This window comes from Cheilinus undulatus, linkage group 24 (assembly GCF_018320785.1).
Source record: "Cheilinus undulatus linkage group 24, ASM1832078v1, whole genome shotgun sequence".
Lineage (NCBI taxonomy): Eukaryota > Metazoa > Chordata > Actinopteri > Labriformes > Labridae > Cheilinus > Cheilinus undulatus.
The window spans coordinates 23,882,098-23,903,717 of NC_054888.1; the positions used below are offsets into that span (position 1 = coordinate 23,882,098).

A 21,620-nucleotide genomic window follows, 5' to 3' on the forward strand; every position below is an offset into this window, starting at 1 on the left:
CTGCTGTCTGTCTGCTCTCACTGACTAATGAAAACTGTTTTAGCATTGTTGCCCCATGGTTGCAAAGATACTGCAGAGATGCAACTTTTGAAAAACATGGCTGACAGGGAGACCACGCCACCAGTAGCCAAGAGGAGACGAGAGGACCTGGCTGCAGACCTCTACAATGGGGCGACCTCAAAACCGTGTGACAGGAAGTGATGTACATGGCCCAAGCTGGAAGCAGGATGACGTACAGAACTACAAATATCTTCTGCTCCCTGTCAGAGATTATGGTGAGTGGCTATTTTTAACAACAGCTACATTTTGATTTTGATCATATGATTGAAAATAAAATAAAAAAAAAAAATCACTGTGGGAGATAACTTTAAATTTAACACATCATAAACTACTAGGGGACTAGGGGAAGGGAATAAAATTAAAAAGAACACATCGTAAAGTAAGGAAAACCCAAAAAAGGTTAGGTTTAGGTAGCTGATCCCTAAAGGTTAGGAGTAGGGGAAGGGGATAAAAATGAAAATAGCACATCATAAAGTAAGGAAAACCCCCCAAAAAGTTAGGTTTAGGCCCCCAGTACTAAAGGTTAAGGGTAGGGGATGGGGATAAAATTGAAAACTGAAAAACCCCAGAAAGGTTAGGTTTAGGTAGCTGATCCCTAATGGTTAGGGGTAGGGGAAGGGAATAAAGTTGAAATTAGCACATCCTAAAGTAAGGAAAACCCAAAAAAGGTTAGGTTTAGGTAGCTGATCCCTAAAGGTTTGGTTTAGGAGATGGGGATAGAATTGAAAATAACACGTCAGGGCTGTACAGTGCGACATATACGTTGCAAATGCTATGAGAAAATTGGTCTGTGCTAAGAGGTTTTCACTCCTCATCGCACAGGTGCTATGACAAAGTGAGAGAGGTGTGTGCATGCCAGATACGCAGGTAAGACTTTAGGTTTGACTTGTTGCTCCAAAAACTTCACTCCACTTTGAATTGAGATTTGAATTTCATGCCCAGTCCATTTATTTCTTATTTCTGGTACATTTTAGACTCCAGCGGAATGTTTTTTCCTCTTGTCATGCGCAATCCTGTGTGTCTGGAGCGAGCGGCCATGCTCTGAGATGGTGAGCGACTGACCTGCTGTAGCTCTTACAGACGGGGCAGGCTCAGGGCAGACGCAGTACAGGTGTCATTATGTTGAAGAGGAGCGCTGCTATAATCCCAAGTTTTATTTTAAGGCACGTAGGCTAGATGATGTTAAAGACGTGTATCTACTAGCTCACTTCTCCGTTAGCCTCATCCTTTCCAATTATGCACTGACGGTCGCAGTGAGTTGGCTGTCAGTGAGAGGACAGAGCACTCAGTCTGCGCTAACTTCTGATTGGCCAACTGTGACCCTTGGTCCTTTTGAATTGGCCTGCAAGAAATCCATTAAAAAAGGCCCACATAAGAACATAAAACTTTACCATATTTCTCAGTTTGACTAGGAATGCACAATATTGTTGTTTATACAATATGAGGATATTTACAAATTAAATTTAGCTGATATCAATACCAATATATAAATGTAGTTTAGACCTAACACTTCAGTCCTTGAAACACAGTTTAAGGATGAACAAAGAAACATACTTCAGTCTGTAGAACACACTAAATTTTAAGTTAGAAGGATGAACACAGAAAAAGACTTCAGCTGTCTGTTGGTCCTGCCAAAAGTTAAAAAAAAAAATAAAATTGATGAATACAAACAAAAGGATTCCAGCAGCAAATAGCAGCACAAACTGAGCTCATTTTTGCTCCTCTGTCTGACCTCAAGGTCTGATTTCCAAATCATACTGCTCTAATCATCTTCAAACACCACACTTCTGTAAAGTTAGTCAGCTTCCAGCAGTTTGCTCTTGTTCTGTGTCTGAATGTGGAGATGAACCATCAGCGTCTCTCTTCTCTGTGATTGGCTGTTTGCTTTGGTAGACATTGAGAGCTGTAATTTAGTCTGTTTTGGTTTTGTTTTTCTAGTACATTTACTTACTAAGCATATATTTGGTTACATGTTGGTTTAAGAGATGTAACAAACATTTTATATATTGTGCTACTGTTTTTTGTTCTGTGCTACAAGATTGTCAACCTCTGTAGCACCGGCGCTATGGGCAAAAAAAAGTTAACGTACAGCCCTGCACATCGTAAAGTAAAAAAAAAAAAACAACGAAAAAAACCAAAAACCAAAAAAAACGTCAGGTTTAGGCCCCCAATACTAAAGGTTAGTGGTAGGGGAAGGGGATAAAAATGAAAATAACACATCATAAAGTAAGGAAAATTCCCCCAGCAAGAGTTAGTACATTGCGTCTCACGCCACAGTCAGAGCCGAGGCCATAAATGTAAGGAAGAATGTTTATAAAGCATGAAAATGATTTTTTACTGATTAAATAAAGTTCTGTACATGCTAATATTAATGCTAACATTCCCATTCATTCCTGATTGCTTTCCCCACTTCCTGACCCCCACAGACATTCAGGATCACATGATTGCAAAAAACCTATGCATCCATATATTTTTAATGTTAAAAGGTGTACAAGGTGCATAAAAAGCATCAAAATAGGGTTAAATTATCACAGATTATTTCCAGGGAAGCCAGTCAAAAAGCTCCTGTAGTTATTTGGCCTTGTAAACTGAGAAAAGATGCTTCAAACTTGCTGTGGTTGCCTTCAACAAAGTGGAGAAAGGCCTCATATTGCCTCCAGATAACTCAAAGTGTCCCTTCTTGTCTTGAAGGATGTTGTTTGACTGCTCTGCTTGCTCTTCTCTCCTTCAGATACCCAAAGAGCAGATGAATGAAGCAGCATCTTATCTCCCTTCATGCCATGTACTCCCTGCACGGACGCCCTCCATCACTGCAGACAAGATCAGCGGTGGCTGACGTGTCCAAATGTGTTTGCAGTCATGGATGGCCAGCTCTGGATTTCATGTAAACATCGCATCATAGCAAGTAATGTGTCGAAAAACCAATTTTAGCCGTCACACTCTGACACACCACTAGTAAACATGATATCTTTATGACTTTGTGCCATCATGTGCATGTTACCGTACTGACATGAGCAGATGGGCTGTCTCGTTTTCACTTCACATGGCTGATGGAATACGTCTGTTTAGCTGCCTGGTGGAACATTCTGGAGCCAAGTCTAATCCTAACATGATTCAGTGGGTCTGGGTTTGTCCAACTATACGTATGCGAGGGATGCACGATATGTTGGCGTTTTGGCCATGTCTGATAAGGAAGTATTTCCAAGCTGATATTTTTAACAGTGCAAAAAATGTATAAAGCAATGTCTCAGAGAAGAGCATTTCTTTACATTTGAAGCTTTATTTGAAATGTCCTGCAGGCCTTGAAATGTGCTCATCTCAATTTTAGTGAAAGGAGACGGCTTAAGTAAGACGATAGCGCCTTTTGATCCACCATTCTGGCTAACAAAAGCTGTGTGGTGAAGTTTGTGTTCTCAGAGAGTTGCAACAGTGACCTCTGTAGTCCATTCTGCACAAGTTTGCTATTCACTGTTGCAATGTATATGAAATTGATCCACCAGGGACATCAATTGGAAGACAAACCATTGCATAGAGAAGCTGGTCTAATACTAGTTTTTTCCCCCATCCACACACAAACGCTGTAAAGTGAGTTTCTGAAAATCTTTGCCCTGAAAGGAATTTTCTGAAAGGTGAGTTTCAGTGGCCTAAAACTTATTTTGCATGCATACAAAAGGCCAAAACACAGAAAAACCTCCATTTTCAGAAATACCCGCCTACGAGCAGAAAAAAGCCTTAGAGAGTTTATTGACTAGTCAGGCAGATGCTGGTCTGGCTTGATGCTTTCCTTGTGAAATGCTGCTTTACCTAAAGTTAAAGACTTTTAGAACTCCCATAGAGCAAAGACAGTGATGATATCTCTAAAAGTTTGTATTATTTGTAGATTTTCAACACAGACAAGTTTTCAAAGTCTTTTGCTATTTCAGTAACACCAGCCTGGGTTCCTCCTGGCTAAAGTGGAGGTCGAGGTGGTATTATTTTGAACACTCTAGACGGTCTGTGGACACGGTTATATTCTCTTTAGAGATTCTGTGCTCTTGTACTACTTAAAAAGAGATGCAGGGATTTCAGTATGATTGGGCAGTTCATATGTCTAACTTCCTGGTCTGATCTTGACAAAGATTTAGCTCTTCCCTGAAAACAGCATAGCTCACATAGCATCATTAGCTAGGTAAACTATATCGATAATACGGCTATGTAGCTTATGTAGCTCTTTCATGAAAACATTCCAAGCAGCAAGCATAGCTCAGGAAGCTCTGTTAGCTCAGTAAACTATGTAGAAAATGTGGCTATGTAGCTTACATAGCTCTTCCATGAGAATATTCTAAGCAGCAAGCATAGCTAATGTAGCTCTATTGGCTTGGTAATCAACCAAGATAATGTAGCTACATAGCACATATAGCTCTTCCATGTAAACATTGTAATCAACAAGCATAGCTCACATAGCATCAGTAGCTAGGTAAACTATATCGAGAATACGGCTATGTAGCTTAGTAGCTCTTCCATTAAAACATTCTGAGCAGCAAGCATAGCTCATGTAGCTCCTGGTATCTCAGTAAACTACGTAGCTTACATAGCTTTTTCACATACATATTCTAATCAGTAAGCATAGCTTATATAGCATCATTAGCAAGGTGACTATGTAGATTATGCAGCTATGTAGCTTATGTAGCTCTTTCATGAAAACATCCTTAGCATGGGCACAGCTCACAAAGCACCAATTGCTTAGTATCCTATGTAGATAATGTAGCTACCTAGTTTACGTAGCTCTTCCCAGAAAACATTCTAAGCTTAGCTAACGAAGCTAAATTATCTAGGTAAACTATGTAGACAATGTAGCTTCATAGCTCATTTATGACCCATTTTAAGCATCAAGCATCATTCACACAGCTCTATTAGCCAGGTAAACTACATATATAGCATAGCTACATAGCTTACAAAGCTCTACTATGACACTCTATTCTATCACAGCAAGCAGAGCTCACATATCTCTATTAGCTAGATAAACTACTTGGATAACGTAGCTACATAGCTTGCAAAGCTCTTCTGTGACACTCTATTCCATCACAGCAAGCAGAGCTCACATATCTCTATTAGCTAGATAAACTACTTGGATAACGTAGCTACGTAGCTTACATAGCTCTTCGACTAAAGCATTCTAAGCAGCAAGCATATCCCATGTAGCTCAGTTATCTAGTAAACTGTGTAGACAACATAGCTATATAGCTTAAGTAGCTCTGTTAGCGGCTTAAATTAAGATTACATTGCTATGTTAGTTATGTAGCTGGACCTAAGCTAACAAAGCAAGCTATGTAGATACAGTTTTTACGTAGTGAAGTTAGTTGTAGCAATAATTGCTCATGTCCCTAAAGCTAACTTAGCTCATTTAGCATAGTCAGTAGCATTAATTACAAAGCTAGCATAGCTATGTTAGCTTTAGCTAAAGCTGAAGAAGCTAACATAGCTTTCTGTTTGTGTGACTTCCTCTAAAACAGGTCTCTGCATAATTAAGTCCCAGATTAAACCTCTGATCTTTCTCTGTGTTGTATTTGAAATGTGGTTATTTGTGAACTGCCCAACTTTTTTTAACGAATACAGTTGAATTGAAAAAAAAAAAAAAAAAAAAAAAACCCTTGTACTGGCAAATATGGCACTTTAGTTCTAAGTTCTGTTCTCTTCTAGTTCTGAGACATTGATGCAAAATTTTAAAAAAGTATAAAAAAGAGACAGTATTGACCTGTCTGAATAGTCACTTGAAACCACCATGAAATATCGTCTGATGCATCTGCTGTGGGAAATAAGCTCCAGGAAATTCAGGAAACTGCCGGTCCGTTTCCTGCTCTTTGGCAGTTTTGGTTGCGTTGACGATAAAGCCTCGCCACATCGGCGTAGGGCTGCAACTGCAGTTAAGAAAAGGACAGCTTTCATGACGTCAGAGCTTTGAGAGCATGGGGCAGCACGAAATTTGCTAGAGGCGATCACCTCATTATTTTATCTGCAGGAAAAACCCTGCCAGCTATCTTTCACTTCAGTTACTCATCAGTGGAAATAACTAATCAACTGCTATCTCAGCTGAAGTTAAATGTGTGATACACATCTGGTCATCTAAAGCCATTCTAGATGTTTTTATCAAGTGATAAAGAGATCCATGAAAGTCCCTGCAGCTGTGTCTTTATCAAGTCAACAGCAACAACCCCATCATGTTTGGTGGTGAAGCAATCGATTTCATTATAACTGACACTAAAGAAAACTGAGGTATGCCAACAAGCTGAATATATTTTGACATCCAAACAAAATTAATTACTTTTAAGCAGCACACTGAATTTCAAGTGGCTAGAAAATTACCTAACAAGCACACATCAGAGCAAGAGAAAACATCGAAATACTGAGTTCGGCAACAAGCAGCACAAATTTGTTCTTGTAGGCCGAGATTCATCCGCCCCTTCATATCTTTGAGGAGCTCGACTTTCAAGGTAAACCTGGCAACATTTCTGCGTCTACCTTGTGCTGCTTTGTTCATCCGCCTCACTTCACTGAACCACCTCGCAGCATAAAAGACAAGGCTCGCCTTTCAACAGTACGAGAGCAGCATTGTGACAGATGGCTCCATCTGAGTGTGGTGATGGGAAGATTAGAAGATGGTCAGCAAAATCTGCTGGAGCCGACCACCCACGCAGGTCTGAGCGGCGCGGCGCTGGAGGACATTTACAGGTATGGAGTCTTTACATCCTGCTGTAATTACAGATGTGCTGGCACTGTTGGAGAGGAGGACATGCATGCTAAGTGATATTTTCTGTCACAGCACACATAATTACACAGAATGTTTTATTCTGAAAGAGGTCATCCAATAAAAACTTTTATTTTGCACAGGCCAGCAGTAAAGCAGTGAAGTGAAATTTAATTTACTGGATTTTTAACACGTTGCCATTATTTTTAATGATTTATTTTTGGGCTTGGGCCCAAAAAAAAAATATAGAAATCAGAGACAGAAAGTGGGAGGAATGGATGCAAACACAGGATACCTGCTTCAAGAATAAAAATCTCCCCTGTATGGAGCATAAGCTACCATCATTCTAGACCTTCCCATCATTATTAATATGTCAGCCGTAGGGAGAATAAAGTCAAAATGGATGGAGAATGTATGATAGAGCTTGGCTAGACTCAAGCAAGGTGAACCAGACATTCAAGAGGTATTATTTTAGTCCTGTCCAAGGTTATTATAGTTAACTAAAACTAAATTTAGTTTATATAGGTCCCCAAAACATGCCTGTGAAGTCTGCTGCAAAAAATACTCACGTATTGGGTTTTTTATGTCTAAAAACCCCTCTGTTTCAGCCCTGCTCAGAACGAGCTGTTTCTGTGTCTGTAGCTTTAAATGCAACTGAGCTGTCTGACGCCGCCCCTGACCACACCCCGCTTAAAGAATGTGACTCTTCTGATCTTCCTCTTAGATCAGGAGACGAAGGTGGAACTTTCTTCCAAGTGGGGGGGGCCAACCAAACCTGGGGGCGGGGCTAACTCCTCACATGACATCATGAGGGGAAAGTCTGAGAACGGCTTGTTTCAGCACACATTTTCTGAAAGGCTTAGAAAGAGAGGGGAGGAAGGGAATGGATTTTTCTGGTATTTTAGGGCAGTAGTTCTCAACTGGTCCAGCCTTAGGACCCAGCGATATCTTTGACCCAAATTTCCAAAAAATTTTCAACAATGCATACTTGTAAATAAAAATGATGCACTTAAGATCTTGAATGAACAGAATCAATGACAGGAACAAGAGACAGGGCAAAACTGACATGTTTTACACCCATTTTTCCACATGCTAATGTGTAAATTACAGCCAATTTTCCAGGGATCTTGAGAAATTTCTTCCTGGTAAAAGCAGCTCTTTTATTACCTCCGCCAAGGAGGTTATTTGGACGGGTGGGTTTGTTTGTTTGTTTGTTAGTTTGTTAGTTTGTTAGCAACATAGCTCAAAAAGTTGAGGAAGGATTTTCACGACATTTTCAGGAAATGTCAGAAATGGCTTAAGGAAGAACTGATTAGATTTTGGGAGTGATCCGGATCAACGTCTGGATCCAGGAATTTTTTTAAGGATTCTGTAATATTAGGAGCTAGGGATAATGGTGGAGGTCTGCGCTGTTACCACTTTACACCAGGAGATGGAGGACATGAGTAACTTCAATCCCAGCAGAAGTTTTTGGGTGTGTTTCTATTCAAAGTTTTGGAGTTTATAGAGTTTGAAAGGTGCACGCTCGGTCGAGTAGACGAGTCGGAGTGTAACAGAGAGAAAGACAGCGAATTATAGCAAGAAAACTCACAATGCTGGGAGGAATAGAGGAATATTCACCCTCTGACATGACTTCCAGTCATCTGGTTGAGACTATGTGAGGCTGTCGGGGCATCTGTTGGCACCAGCAGGAAATGCTTCTGCAGTAACAGTCTGCCCATAGCGACATCAACGCTTTGCCTCACCGTGTTTCCACCCCACCAGGGAGGGAGTAACTGGCGAGTGCCGTAGTGGGGGGCACATGGGATGGATCCAGGAATTTTTTAAAGGATTCTTCACTATTGGGAGATAGGGCTAATGGCAGAGGTCTGCGCTCTCTGAGTGCTTTTCTAGTTGCAAGAAAAGAAAATGAATGAGTTGAAATACTGATAAAACATTTAAATTTACCCAATTTCACATTAAAACAGAGTAAAATAAACAGTATGACTGCATGTTCTTTATTCGCGAACCACTGACAACTGCTCCGCGACCCAATTTTTGGTCCTGACCCACCAGTTGAGAAACACTGCTTAAAGGGATTGTGGACCAGTATTAAATTCTACAGCTATTTTTGATTTTAGTCTTAGTCTTTAGATGAAATGAACTTTAGTTTTAGTCACATTTTAGTCAATTTATACCCTTTTTAATTTTAGTCAATTTTTAGTCGACGAAAACTCAAAAACATTTTTGTCCAGTTTTAGTCCATAAAAAGCCCACACATTTTAGTCTTTACTTTGAGTCCAAGTATTTGTTTTCTTGCCTTAATCTGGAACCAAATCATGCATTGTTTGCACACTTTATGCCTTACTTTTGTTATATATTGGTTATTACTCATCTCTCTCCTGTTAAGCTTTTGTAATAACCAAATTTCCCCCAATGAGGGCTCAGTAACAGTTTTATCTTATGTCATCTTGTCTCTTGGCCTCAGCTGTTCAACCAAACAGTACTGAGACGGGCTATCTGGCTTCTTTCTAGCTGAGGAGTGTGTGTGAACCAGAGAGCTGCACAATGCAAAAGCTTCACAATGCAACGTCACTGTACTGCAAGATTGAGTTTGAAAGAATTAAGGCATGAAAGTAGGTGTGAAAATAAAAACTTTCCTCAGAAACAGTCATGATTGTTTTGATGTTATTCAAGAGAAATGGCTTGTTTTACTCATGTAGTTTGGGGACACAAAGTCCTTTAGACAAACGTAATATAAAGTCAAGACAAACTTTGAAATGTTTTCATCATCTTTGCTAGAATGAAATGCCAATAGCTCTCCCCGTACCTTAATTATTTAAACAGCAACACACTGTGTGCTTTAAACTGTAGTTTAAATTAACCGACACAGCCTGTGTGGGTCCACACAGTTGAGGGATGGAGGATGGTGGGATTTAAACTCGTGTACTTCTGCCAATACAAATTGTTTAATCATGCTTTTTTGCACTTCATGTAAACTGATCAAAGGCAGGTTTTATTCAATTCCTTCCAGCTGGGATTGAATTACACTTTTATAAAGCAGCTGATTAGAGGAAATCGACCGGGAAATACAATGCGAGAAAACTTCAGCACATGCAGAGATGTTAGAGAATCGGTTAAACTGATTTGCAGGTTGCGTGAGTGTACTTGTAATGCATTGGAAAAGGAGATATCCAAGTCCTGCTTGTGTGCATAAGAGGAAAACTAATCCGTGGACGCTGCAGTGCCGTGTTTGTGACAAATGAAGTCCCCGGACGGTTGGGCGTGATACATGAACCTCATCGCACACTACAGGCACACGCATTCATTGTGGATTTAATGGTCTGTTTAATTAGCTTTTAATCATATTTTGATTCATCCTCTTTCACCCCTGTGAGTTAAACCTGGATTTCTCCCCATGTTCATTAACTAGGAGACGGATGCCCCGTCGTTTCCAATAACGTTCCTCAGACTTCAGGTAAATCTAACCTTTCTTTAAGTTCACCCATGTGGATAATGCAAGGATCAGGGACAACAAAATTTTCAACGACATTGATCAGGTGAGGAACATGTCAGCATGTTTCAACCATCAATATATAAACTTTGCAAAGTTTAACCTTTTTCACTTGACTGCAACAGCATCGTTAGCTGTACACCTAACTATCAAAAACCATGGAGGATACCGTTGATTTGTCTTAGTTTAATACATGTTACTGTGAATTAGCAAGTGTTTTTTTTTATGTGTGCCATTACAGGATACTTTTGAGATTAAAAAAATGAAAGCATGGCTATTTTTAATACCCAAGGATAGGGTATTAGTGGTATCAAGCCTTTTTCCAAACTTTTAGAACAGAAGCAGTATAAAATCAAACCACAGAGACTGCTAACAACAGTGCCATGCCTGAGTGCACATGAATCAAGCACATGTTCTTTGCCCAAGCATCTTATATCTACTGTATGCAGTCTGGCAGTAAATGGTGGGATGCACATCTGCCATAAAGAAGAAGGAAGTGTAGATCTGGCTCCATTTACATCAGTATTTTCTATGCAAGTCCTCCTGCAGACTGCTACAGATGTCATTATTTCAATGATGTCATCACTGACCGAGTCCATGCTGTGCAAACACAACGGTTTTTGAAAGGAGAGGAAAAGAAAGCAATCATATTTAGAACCTTAGTGCCCTGGACTCAGGCATTGTTGCATCCACATCTCCTGTGTACTGTGCCTGAGTACACAAGACCACCTCTGCTGGTGGACCCATCATGCTTCCTGAATATATGGTATGCTTTTGTTCACACTGATCCAATGGAACCAGACATTAAGGCCAACAGTACTCACATCTGTGTCCCCTGTATGATCCCACCCTCAGTATCAGACCTTTAGAGGTAGTGTTCATGTAGATTTCCATGCAAAGATCCAATTCTCCTGTTTAATGGCTCATTTTATAAACAACTGTTATTCTGTGGCAGGGGTGTCAAACTCAAGGCCCAGGGGCCAAATCCAGCTCGTAGTGCAGTTATCAGATCATAATATATTTTTTATTATAATTGGCCCACCAGTATGAGGTCTGCAATTTCCTCCAGCATAAAAATGTAAACTTATCCTTGATGATTTAGAAAATCCTTGCTGAGTCACAAAAATTGGAAAAAGTAAACAGTAAAAATAATTTAGTAAAAGTCAGGAACGTGGGAAAGAAATTCATGTTTTCTCTATATTTTCAATTTTGCATCTCACAGTTATGACCAAAAGCTATGGTTTTGACTATTTTATTTCATATTTTAACCTTTTAGATTCATAATTTTAAATTTTAAATTTTAAATCCTATATTGACCTTTTAAAGTCATGATTTTGACTTTTATTTTATGTTTTGACCTTTTTCAACTCCCAGCTTTGACTTTAAACTTATCTTTTTTAACATTTTAAAATCATTATTTTTAATTTTTTTCAATTTTGGAACCTTTAAAAATCATGATTTTGACTTTTATCTCATATTTTGACCTTTTTCGACTTTTAACTTTGATTTCTGTCATTTTTTAACCTTAAAAACTCATAATTTTTAATTATATTACATATTTTGACATTTGAAACTCAGGATTTTGACTGTTAAAAATCATGATTTAAAATTGTATCTGTTTTTGACTTTTGAAATTCATGGTTTCAGTGTTCTATCTCATATTTTACCTTTTAAAAACATTATTTTGACTTTGAATGTTTGTACCTCTTAAACTTATAAGTTTGACTTTATAGCTCAGATTTTGAGTTTTTGACTTATCATGTTCACCTTTTAATCACAAAATTACTTAGTTTTTTTACCCCCATTATTCATTTCTGGTGAAAAAAAAAATAAATAAAAAAAAAAAGGTTGGCATGTTTACGGTTAAATATCGACTCTTGTAGGCCCTTAGTAAGACCCAAGTTCAGAATCCGGCCCCTGCTGTGATTGAGTTTGTCATCAGAAAGAGTAACACATAGCATTAGCATGATGTTTGTGCAAATATACATTTCTTAACAAATTTATTGGACCAACCTAACCCTAACTAAAGTCAGGTTTATGACACAGCTGCCCTAAATTAAAAGCATTGGTAATTACCAAAATCATGTTTTATGTTTCTGCACTGGTTAACACACTAATATGTAGAAGCTCTTTAACTCAAATGATATTTTTAATGCTAAAATATAATCATTTTTGTAATCCATAAATTTTCTAATTTACTGATTTACAAAAAACATGAAAAGAAAATAAAGAAAGCAAATTAATATTTCTTGAATAATATGTCAAATTATAGTTATTGACTTGCAGTCCTGAACAGAAAAAATAGTCTCAGAGAAGCCCAGTGGGCCGGCTCAAATTTGGGTGAATTCAGTTTGAAATTCCTCATTCCTGTTCAAAATGGTAAAACGTGAAGAGCTCACTGAAAATGAAAGTGACCGCATTAAAGCACTTCATGATGCTGGATGGTGTCTGAGACAAATATGACAGGTGGTCTAATAAATTTGTTTAGCACTGTATATCCATTTTGCTTAGTTTTTTCAATAAAAAATTATCATTTGCACATTAACTTATAGCCCATTTGGCAAAGAAGGAAGTTCTACCCATTGTTTAGAAATATTTTAATGCCAAAATCAGTATATAACACATAGTTGTAAAATTAATCCGGCTTGTAAAATAAAGTATATGGGTTCTTTTCCTGCTACTGGAGGATAAAGACACCTGTGTGTGGAAGGTCCAGCCACTGGTTAGTCAGTATTCCTGGCTACCATTACACCATGAAGGCAAAAGAACACTCCAAAAAGTATGTGTAAATCTGCCTAGATCAGGCCGTCCTCACAAACTGAGCAAGCGTGCAAGAAGGAGACAAGTTAGAGAGGCCGCCAAGACACCTATGACTACTCTGAAGGAGTCCCAAGCTTCAGCAGCTGAGATAGAGAGACTCTGCAGACAACAACTGTTGGCCGGTCACCAGTAAAAGCTTTATGGGAGAGTGGCAAAGAGAGTTGACCTGAAGGCACGTGGGAGACTCCGTAGTCAAGAGGGAGAAAGTTATGTGGTCTGATTAGACCAAAATGGTGCTGTTAGGTCACGCTGGTGGCAGCATCATGCTGTGGGGATGCTTCTTGACAGGCCCTATATGCCTGGGAGAAGATGTTTCTTCCAGCAAGACAATTGGCTGAAGACTACTGGGAATGTTCTGGAGTGGCTGAGTCAAACCCCAGACCTCAGTCCAAAAGAGAGTTTGTGGCTGGACTTGAAAAGGGCTATTCACACCGAATTAGACAGAGAAAACTGCAGTGTCCAGAACTGCATACCTGATTGAGACCTATCCACTTATCTAAAGTTGTCTATGGTACCTTGTTATCGTTGACCAAGGCTTAAAGGTTTTGTCGAGTCAGTACACATTTAAAGCCTGTTATTCTCCAGTGCTGCACACGTCAGATTGCCTCTGCAAGCTCCATTTCGCCACAGTGCCATTTGTGCTACTGAAAACTACATAGGTCCCAGACCAGCATGCATTTTTAATTTGCAATGTCTGCAGAATGTTTAATGCATGGGAGGTGTCAAAATGAGATAATTGTCATGCTCTGAAGGTATTTAAAATGCACTTGTTAAGTCCAGGACTATTGGAAAATGACACAGAATTAAAAATATATGATTTTAACTTGGTTTTACGTCCTTTAGAAGAGTGGCTGCTCACTCCCCAAAGTCACTTTTCCTGTCTGTCTTAAGAAGGAAGTTAGCACAATCATTTCCACCTCATTTACTAGGCAACCTCTGAAACCAACTCCAGTGTCAGGCCAACCTGTGCTGACAACCTCCTGCTGGAGCTCACACACACATACACCCACACACATACCCATGCACACACAGCCTGAAATCCAGCATGATGTCTTGGATCTTCTCCCTTCTCTTTTCAAATCTTGATTGACTAGCTTCTGCTCACAGCCTGCCAACCCTCCAGGGTCATTTACGGCGGTGAGAGAAGAAAAGAGACGGTGGAGAGAGATTGGGGGGAGAAAGAAGCACCAATAAGGAGAATGAACAGCAGAGGTGAAAGGAAAGAGGAGGCCAGAGTCGTGTCTAGCTGTCAGAAGCCTGCGCGTTGAGAAGCTGAGAACCTTGTCTCATTTTTTCTGTCTGATTTTCTTTTAATGTTGAGAAGCTTCCTCTGGGGTTTCGTCATTAATTCATTTCAGTGAAACAAAGTTGGACTGAAGCAGGAAGAATTTGTCAACCTTGGAACCAGGGCCCCACAGAAGACGTGGCACAAGGAAATTATGGAGGGAAATCTTCAAGGACAGGAATATTTATTTGTTTGATGTGAAGTAGAAAATGGTTAAAATATCATCAAATAACTTCTTGTTTCTGTAATCACTCCAGCACTCTCTTTTTGCCATGAAAACAAGATCCAAAGGCATGCCTGCGCCGAGGTTTCTGACTTCTAACTGCATCCGTTGATTGAACATCACTGCTCTGTGATCTTCAACTATTTTCAAATTCTCTGAAGGATTTTCAAGTCGACTTTTCAACGAGCCTCTCAAGGACATTTGGAGCGTTGGTACCCTCTAGCATTTCAAATATAATTTCTGCAAGAACTCTTATAGATATTTCTTATTTGTTTCTTCAGTAAAGGGTATAAAACACCAAGAGCATTCCTACCTCAGTGGCAAGAGTGGCTTACATTGGGAAAAATGACAACCCTAAGGTGAACCCTCACCCCAATGTCCTAACAAACCCTTGCTCAGCTAGACTGGACCAGAAAGAAAGCAGGTTTAAACACGTCTGCAGTGCCTTTAGTTCTGGGACAAGTAGGCCATGCCAATTTTTGCTGAAGTCTATCAGTTAAGTCGACATGGTGTAAATAAAAATGGATTTACTGACTAAAATCACACCTGCATGTTGCAGTTGGAGGAAGACTGCATGCTGTTGCATTTACCAAAGAGAACTAAATGGTTAATTAGCATGTTAAAGTACATGGTAATTAAGCAATTAGCATATTTATGACAACACTAGGGTGAAAAGCTGTTAACGCATTGAGTGCCAATGACGTATATATGTATATATATATATATATATATACATATATCATTTAAAAGTCAATGTTTCGGTGCCATTAACGTATATATACGTCAAAGTGTTTTTTCGGCAGCTGGCACAAGGGGGCGCTCTCATGCTCCCTGTGCATAATTTTGGGGCTTCTGGGATATGTAGTCAGAACACGGAAGAGACGGTAGATCAGAGCCACAGAGATCAGAGATGGAGACCCTGGGGTCAAAGAGCAGAGCGATTGTTACGGAGGTAATCTAAGCTAAAAGTTCTAAAACAGACACTGGAAGAAACTTTAAACTTCTGCCTGAGAAATCACTTACTCACTGAAACCGACACTGAACTTAACGACAGTGAATCCAGGGATCAGCGTGGTCATTCATCTGCCTCTGCCGGCCAAGAGGCTAAAGAATGCCGCGAGGTCTCCCCCGTGCGTCGGAGAAATAAGGCAGCCTCTCGCCAGCTGGATACATACAGCGACAACACTTCAGAGACGGACTTTTCCAACCCAGACTCTGAGGAATGGCTGCCGAGTGAGCGGAGCGGATCTTGTTCTCCATCCCAGAGCGATGGAGGTAAGTTTACGTTAGGAACCCACTGATTATTCAGGCAAATTTATGGAATGAAACCATCACTCATGCTCCTGTGATTTCAGAAGTAGACTTGAGAGAAGAGCAAGCCCCAGGCAGTTCTACAACACCGTCTGTTTGCAGAAAAAGAGGTAAGAACAAAAAAATTCTATATTCTATATTCTATATTATATATATAAAACATATTACATAGCTATTATATTACTTCTATAATTTACAGGTAGTGCAAGGGGATACGCAACCAGGAGAGGACATGGGCGTATAGGGAGGTCCCGTGGAGGCCGTCCAGTTCCAGAGTGGGAATGGCATGACAGTGACTGGAAGCATTGTTATTTATTTTACAATAAAATAACATTTGTAATACAATTTTCAGATGTCTTTTATGTCATTGAAGGCAAAATTATAACATTCAAATCACTGTTCTGCTCGACAGACTCTCTTTGACAAAAATGCATTTTTCTCAGCTTTCTAGAAAAAAAGTGGTCTTTTTGTTGAAACTAGCCTCTATTCACCTTCACATAAATCAAGAACGGAACAAGGTGCAAACAAATGTTTTTTTCCATGATGAAATAGAGAGATTCTTCTTTCATTTGAGCTATTCAGTGTTTACAGAATCATAGTACAAAATATTCTGTGGGTCTTGAAAGATGACTCAAAATGGCCAAAAACACTGGCACAAGCCACTTTCCATTTTATAAAAGGGCTGGCACTCAATGAGTTAAAGATACCCCATAGCCTGCGGCTAATTCGTCCCCATTCATGTGGCTTCACTGCACACGTCTTGCAAGGATACCAAACCGATGTAAGAGAGCCACAGAAATGAGGCATAGGCTGTTTTGTTAATGCATAAAATAAACACCACCAGTGCACTGCAAATGCAATATAAGAACTGGGCTTCTAATCAATGTCTACAGACATGCTGATGTACTCTAGCGTGAGATAAATTGCTGCAAACAATGAACAAAATCATCAAGTCTACTTGCTGAGATCTGACAGCATCAGAAGTGCATGTCTTCTATATACATGTCTTTTGCATGTTCTGCATCAGGCTTTGGCCTTGAAGCCGGCAAACACAGATGCATATCAGAAGAGGCGACTTACCTTCTGCATTCAGATATCACCATGAGCTGGAGCAGGGGCGGGCAACCTGCAGCTCCGGAGTCACATGTGGCTCCCTTTGGCCCTTCCCAAGTGGCTTTCTGCAGCTGTGCAAGAAAAATGATATAAAGGAAACTTTTTTAATATAAAAGAAAAAAAATCTAATGCTACACTAAGATAGTTTAGCATATTCATCCATAAAACCTGGAGGTTTTATTATTCACATGAAACTTTACTTTTAAAAATAATGTTTCAACTTAAATGTGTGCATGTCATGCATCTACAGTGCAGCACATACTCATGCTTTTGGGTTTAGCACAGCTAGAAGGACAAAGAAATGTGAAAAAGACAGTCAACTGCTATGTTTCATATCAAACTGATGCATCCGTCAGACTAAAGTAGAGTCAGCAGAGAATAATAATAATAATAATAATATCTTGAATTTATATATCGCCTTTCAAGAAACCCAAGGACGCTTTACAGGAACTCATAGAATAGTGGTGATAATTTAACAACAGCATAAAAAACTTAGATGAGTACAAACGAAACAGCATCAGTCAGGAAGAAAGAGAGAAAGGAGGCCAAGGGATCAGTAGTGGGCTGTTTGAGACAAATAAACAGGCAAGCTTATGCTTTATTGTTATTCTCCACTCTGCTGCTGTGAAGTCGTCATTATTATTCAGAAAATTGATGAATTGGATGATGATTTAAGTATTCGGGCAAGCATTGATTGTAAGGCACAGTGTACGAGTAAGTATTTGTGTTGTAAAAGATGAGATTGTTGATGTTTGTGCTGCAGATGGCATGTTAATGTAGCGCTGTCCATGGTGCTGACTGACATCTGTCACTTTTAGAGTAAAGGAAGGAGAAAGGATGTAAACACCTCTCTTTACTCTCTCATGGATGTTTTGAGAGATTACGGAGATCAGCCAGCTACCTTTGCTCAATCTGTTATGTTGATAGGAAACGTTATTGTAAAGTTCAAATGTGTTTTGCTGTTCTCCAAAGATTTTATGGGCAAAAACGGCTCTGCAACATGAGTTTGTAAAATGTACAGAGCTGTAAAGTTGTCCATGTTTTCACTGTTGGACATAGAACTATAAAGCTGTTTGCAAACTTGTTAGCAAGGAAGAGGATCTACAAGAACTAGCGGACATATTGGACCGACTGTATTCCTGTCAATAAAGAGAATTCCCTGGTGCTTGTACATGGAAACAAGGACAGCGGTCCAATTAAATGGCGCGATCAGGCTAGCTCAACTTAAATGCACGGAATGACGTATAAGGATAGATGAAGAATGATGTGCTGCTTGCAGTCAGTGGTGAAAGGAGCCTTATTTCTGCTGATTATACTCTTGTTGCTATATCAAATCTCCAGCTGTAGCAGCTACCATCCTTGTCCCATTAGCTTTTGATGGTAGACCAGAGAAATGGCTGAAGCCATGGCAGTGGCTTGATGTAACCGAGTATGTAGACGTACTTTATAAATGAAGACATCCATATTAAGATTTACTGTAATACTAGGGTCTCAAAAGTTCTTCCAAACCTCTCTGTTTCTGCTTTACAGGCCTTAGATAAGAGCCCCATGCTTTCACTTGAAGTTGCTCCTCTGGTTAAGGTACCATTTAGCTCTGATTGATGGAAAGCTATGGAAATGGGTTTCCCTCAGGCAGATTCTTCTGTCTCCGCACTGAGAAAGATTCTGAGGCTTGGTTAAGGTTTCCATTATGTTCCTCATCAGCTCCCCGGTCTGAGTCATGGTTCCCAGCATCAATCTTCTCACATCAACCTTTTCACAATGGAGCCTGCTGTGATGGGAACATCGCTTTAGCAAAATCTTTACACTCCTACTCAGATGTTACCCTTGGATGTTGGATGTTTCAGAGGCTTTTCTGTTTGCTCTTATATGCACTGAATAGGCAGGGGCTGTATATTCAGACAAGAAAGTGCTTTTAGAAATCCAATCTCTTCTCAAAGTGATCTTCAATCAAATTCAAGAGGCATTTTATTGATGATCAAAAGGAACAGGATGCATCTTGCATAAGCTGAAAGATTGAGATTAAAGGTTATGTGAATGAGTATTGCTGCAGAACCAATGCAAGACTTACTTCAAAGAAATGTTTTTGATCTATTTGAAGATGCAATGTGAAACTCTTTACACAACTTAATCTGTGGATTTACTCAGATGAGACATTCATTCATTATGTAAGAGGACAACGATGGATTCCCTAAAGTTTAGGGCAAACACTTGTCCAAATTTGACTGGGGTCGCCTTGTATTTAAAGCTCCATGTCTCGACTCCTGTCCTGGTTTAGAACAGTCCCTGTCCCAGGTTTAATACCAAAACAATGCACCGTGCTTTTAACACTCATTCGTCTGAACATACAGTACGTCAGTCGAAGCTGTTGCTGTTTCTTCACTAATACCTTTTGTCGTCAAATTCACTGACTTAAGGGTACAAATGTCGTCAATCTCAATGTGCAACTTAAAGCAGCATCTGAGGTAAAGTGAATGGTTTATAACGCCATAATAGTTTGTCTAGACGTGGAGACGGCATATTGAAAATAAACACCTGCTATATATGCGGGCCATATTTGCATCATCACGCATCCAGATTGGCATGAAAAAGATTCATGTAAATGAGTCCGTCCTGCTGTCTATGTTTTACTTCTTGCCTGCTGTGTCATCTTACTGCTTTTGCATGTCTTATAAGATGCATGCATGGAGAGAAATGAAAGATTCTCTCATAGATTTATAATGCAGGAAACTAAAATGTATACTAACAATTGCACTGAAAGGGGGGTGTGACATTACATGAATGAGGACTTAAAGATGAGCAGGTACAACAATGCAACTTAACAACTTTGGTACACATCTGAGGAAATGAATGGCTTTTAAATACAACCACTAAATGAAGAGGCAAGGCACACTGTATGTCCTTAACCTGACAGAGCAGATGGATGTGTTTCACACATCCATCTGGTAAACCACTCATACACAGCGTTTGGGGAAGGGTAAAGGCTTTGAAAATTAACTCGGAGGGTGATTGGATAAACGTTCTGTCTGTCACGTCTTTACAGGCCAATCAGAGCAAAAAACATGTGACATAGCAGCTACCGAGGAGTAACGGCTGTGGTAAACTCCATAGAAAGATGCATAACGTGAACCATGGCAACTGTAGACATGTAAGTACTGGACTTTTGTCGTTTTTGAAAAGAAAACAACTCACTGCTGTTCTTTGTTCTTCTTTTAACGAAGAAATTTCATCAAGTTCTGATAAAACTGGTGCTTCAGCAGCATTCACGCTAATGCCTCTGCCATAATTGCACCAGCCTCTTGTTGCTGCTTGCTTACTTCACAACTCTGCCGCACCTGAAAGTACTGCTCCTTCTAACAGGGCCCAAACGATTCAGACTGAAGCTTTGCAAGATGGATTCACCATTGAGAAACACAGAAATGGGCGTATCCATCTGCTTTGCAAGGTCAGTATGGCCTTGTCCTTCTAAAATCATTGGATGCTAATGCCACTGCTACTACTATGTACCTCATGCACCTCAACTTAAAAAATAGTGAATACCCTCTAACCATTTAACTATGCCACTTGCTTCCTTTTTTTGTTTCATGTCTTTGGAGATATTAATGCTACAAGGGCAGAGATTGCTGAGCCCCAAGGCCTTTTACAGACATGAAATGAAAATATTCAAGGACTCTGCAGATGCCTGATAAAGACTAAATTAATGGAGAGGGATCTGGCTGCAGACCACAGATGTTAGGCGCAGCCTCTGTCATACTGTAAGGAGCGTAATTTGACGGAATAACATTTTTTACATTTTTTTTAAAATTCAACTTTCTCCATAAACAAAGTCCTGCAGTTGCATTCATGAAATAACCACTAGAGCCCGACTGATGTGGGATTTTTGGGGTTGATACAGATACCGATATTGGGGGCTAAAAAAAGCCAATATCGGATATATTGGCCGATATATGAAATAAGAACATTGATATACACAGAATATATACTGTACATGAACACACACTCTTATAATTATATTATCCTTGTTTATTTCACAAAGATGCAACTTAGACGACATTAAAACGCTGTATAATAGTCGTATATTAGATAATGGTGGACATGTGAATTAACAGTTGCATTTATCATTGTTCATTCTCTACTCCTGCGTCTCTACTCCTCTAAGCAGACGCAACTGGTTGACTACAACTCCCACAATGCTTTGCATGTCAAACAAATAGGGCTGCCCACTGAAAAAAGTCAAAGTACATGATCGAAAATGGATTAAAAATGGGTTAAAAAAAAGGCGCTTATTATTGGATGTAACGCCGTGGATTTAATCTCCAAAGACCCCGAATAGTCACCAAAGTTCTGGGCTCACTACAACAGCATCTTTTAGAGCTACGGAGACATCAATGGTAGCAAACGAACGGCAAAATCGGGGAAAATCAGGGGGAAAAAGAGTATGTTTCTATGACTTACGGTTCAAAAGTTGTCAATGTTTTTATAAACTTTGTCCTCAGAGACTCCTGAAAGTCAGCCAAGTTCCAGGCTCACTCGAAAATGTTATTGCCCACGACTTACGGTTCAAACGTTACCAAGTGATTTTTAAAGGGAT

The 21,620-nt window shown here is 39.6% G+C and overlaps 1 long non-coding RNA gene across 1 annotated transcript in view; it reads right to left on the bottom strand.

Annotated features, from left to right (window-relative positions):
• Positions 1 to 21,620, bottom strand: part of LOC121506456 — a 167,573-nt gene that overhangs the window by 104,766 nt on the left and 41,187 nt on the right. Inside the window, exon 2 of the long non-coding RNA XR_005991655.1 lies at positions 16,997 to 17,100. This is a non-coding gene — a long non-coding RNA (uncharacterized LOC121506456). The remainder of the gene's footprint in view (positions 1 to 16,996; positions 17,101 to 21,620) is intronic.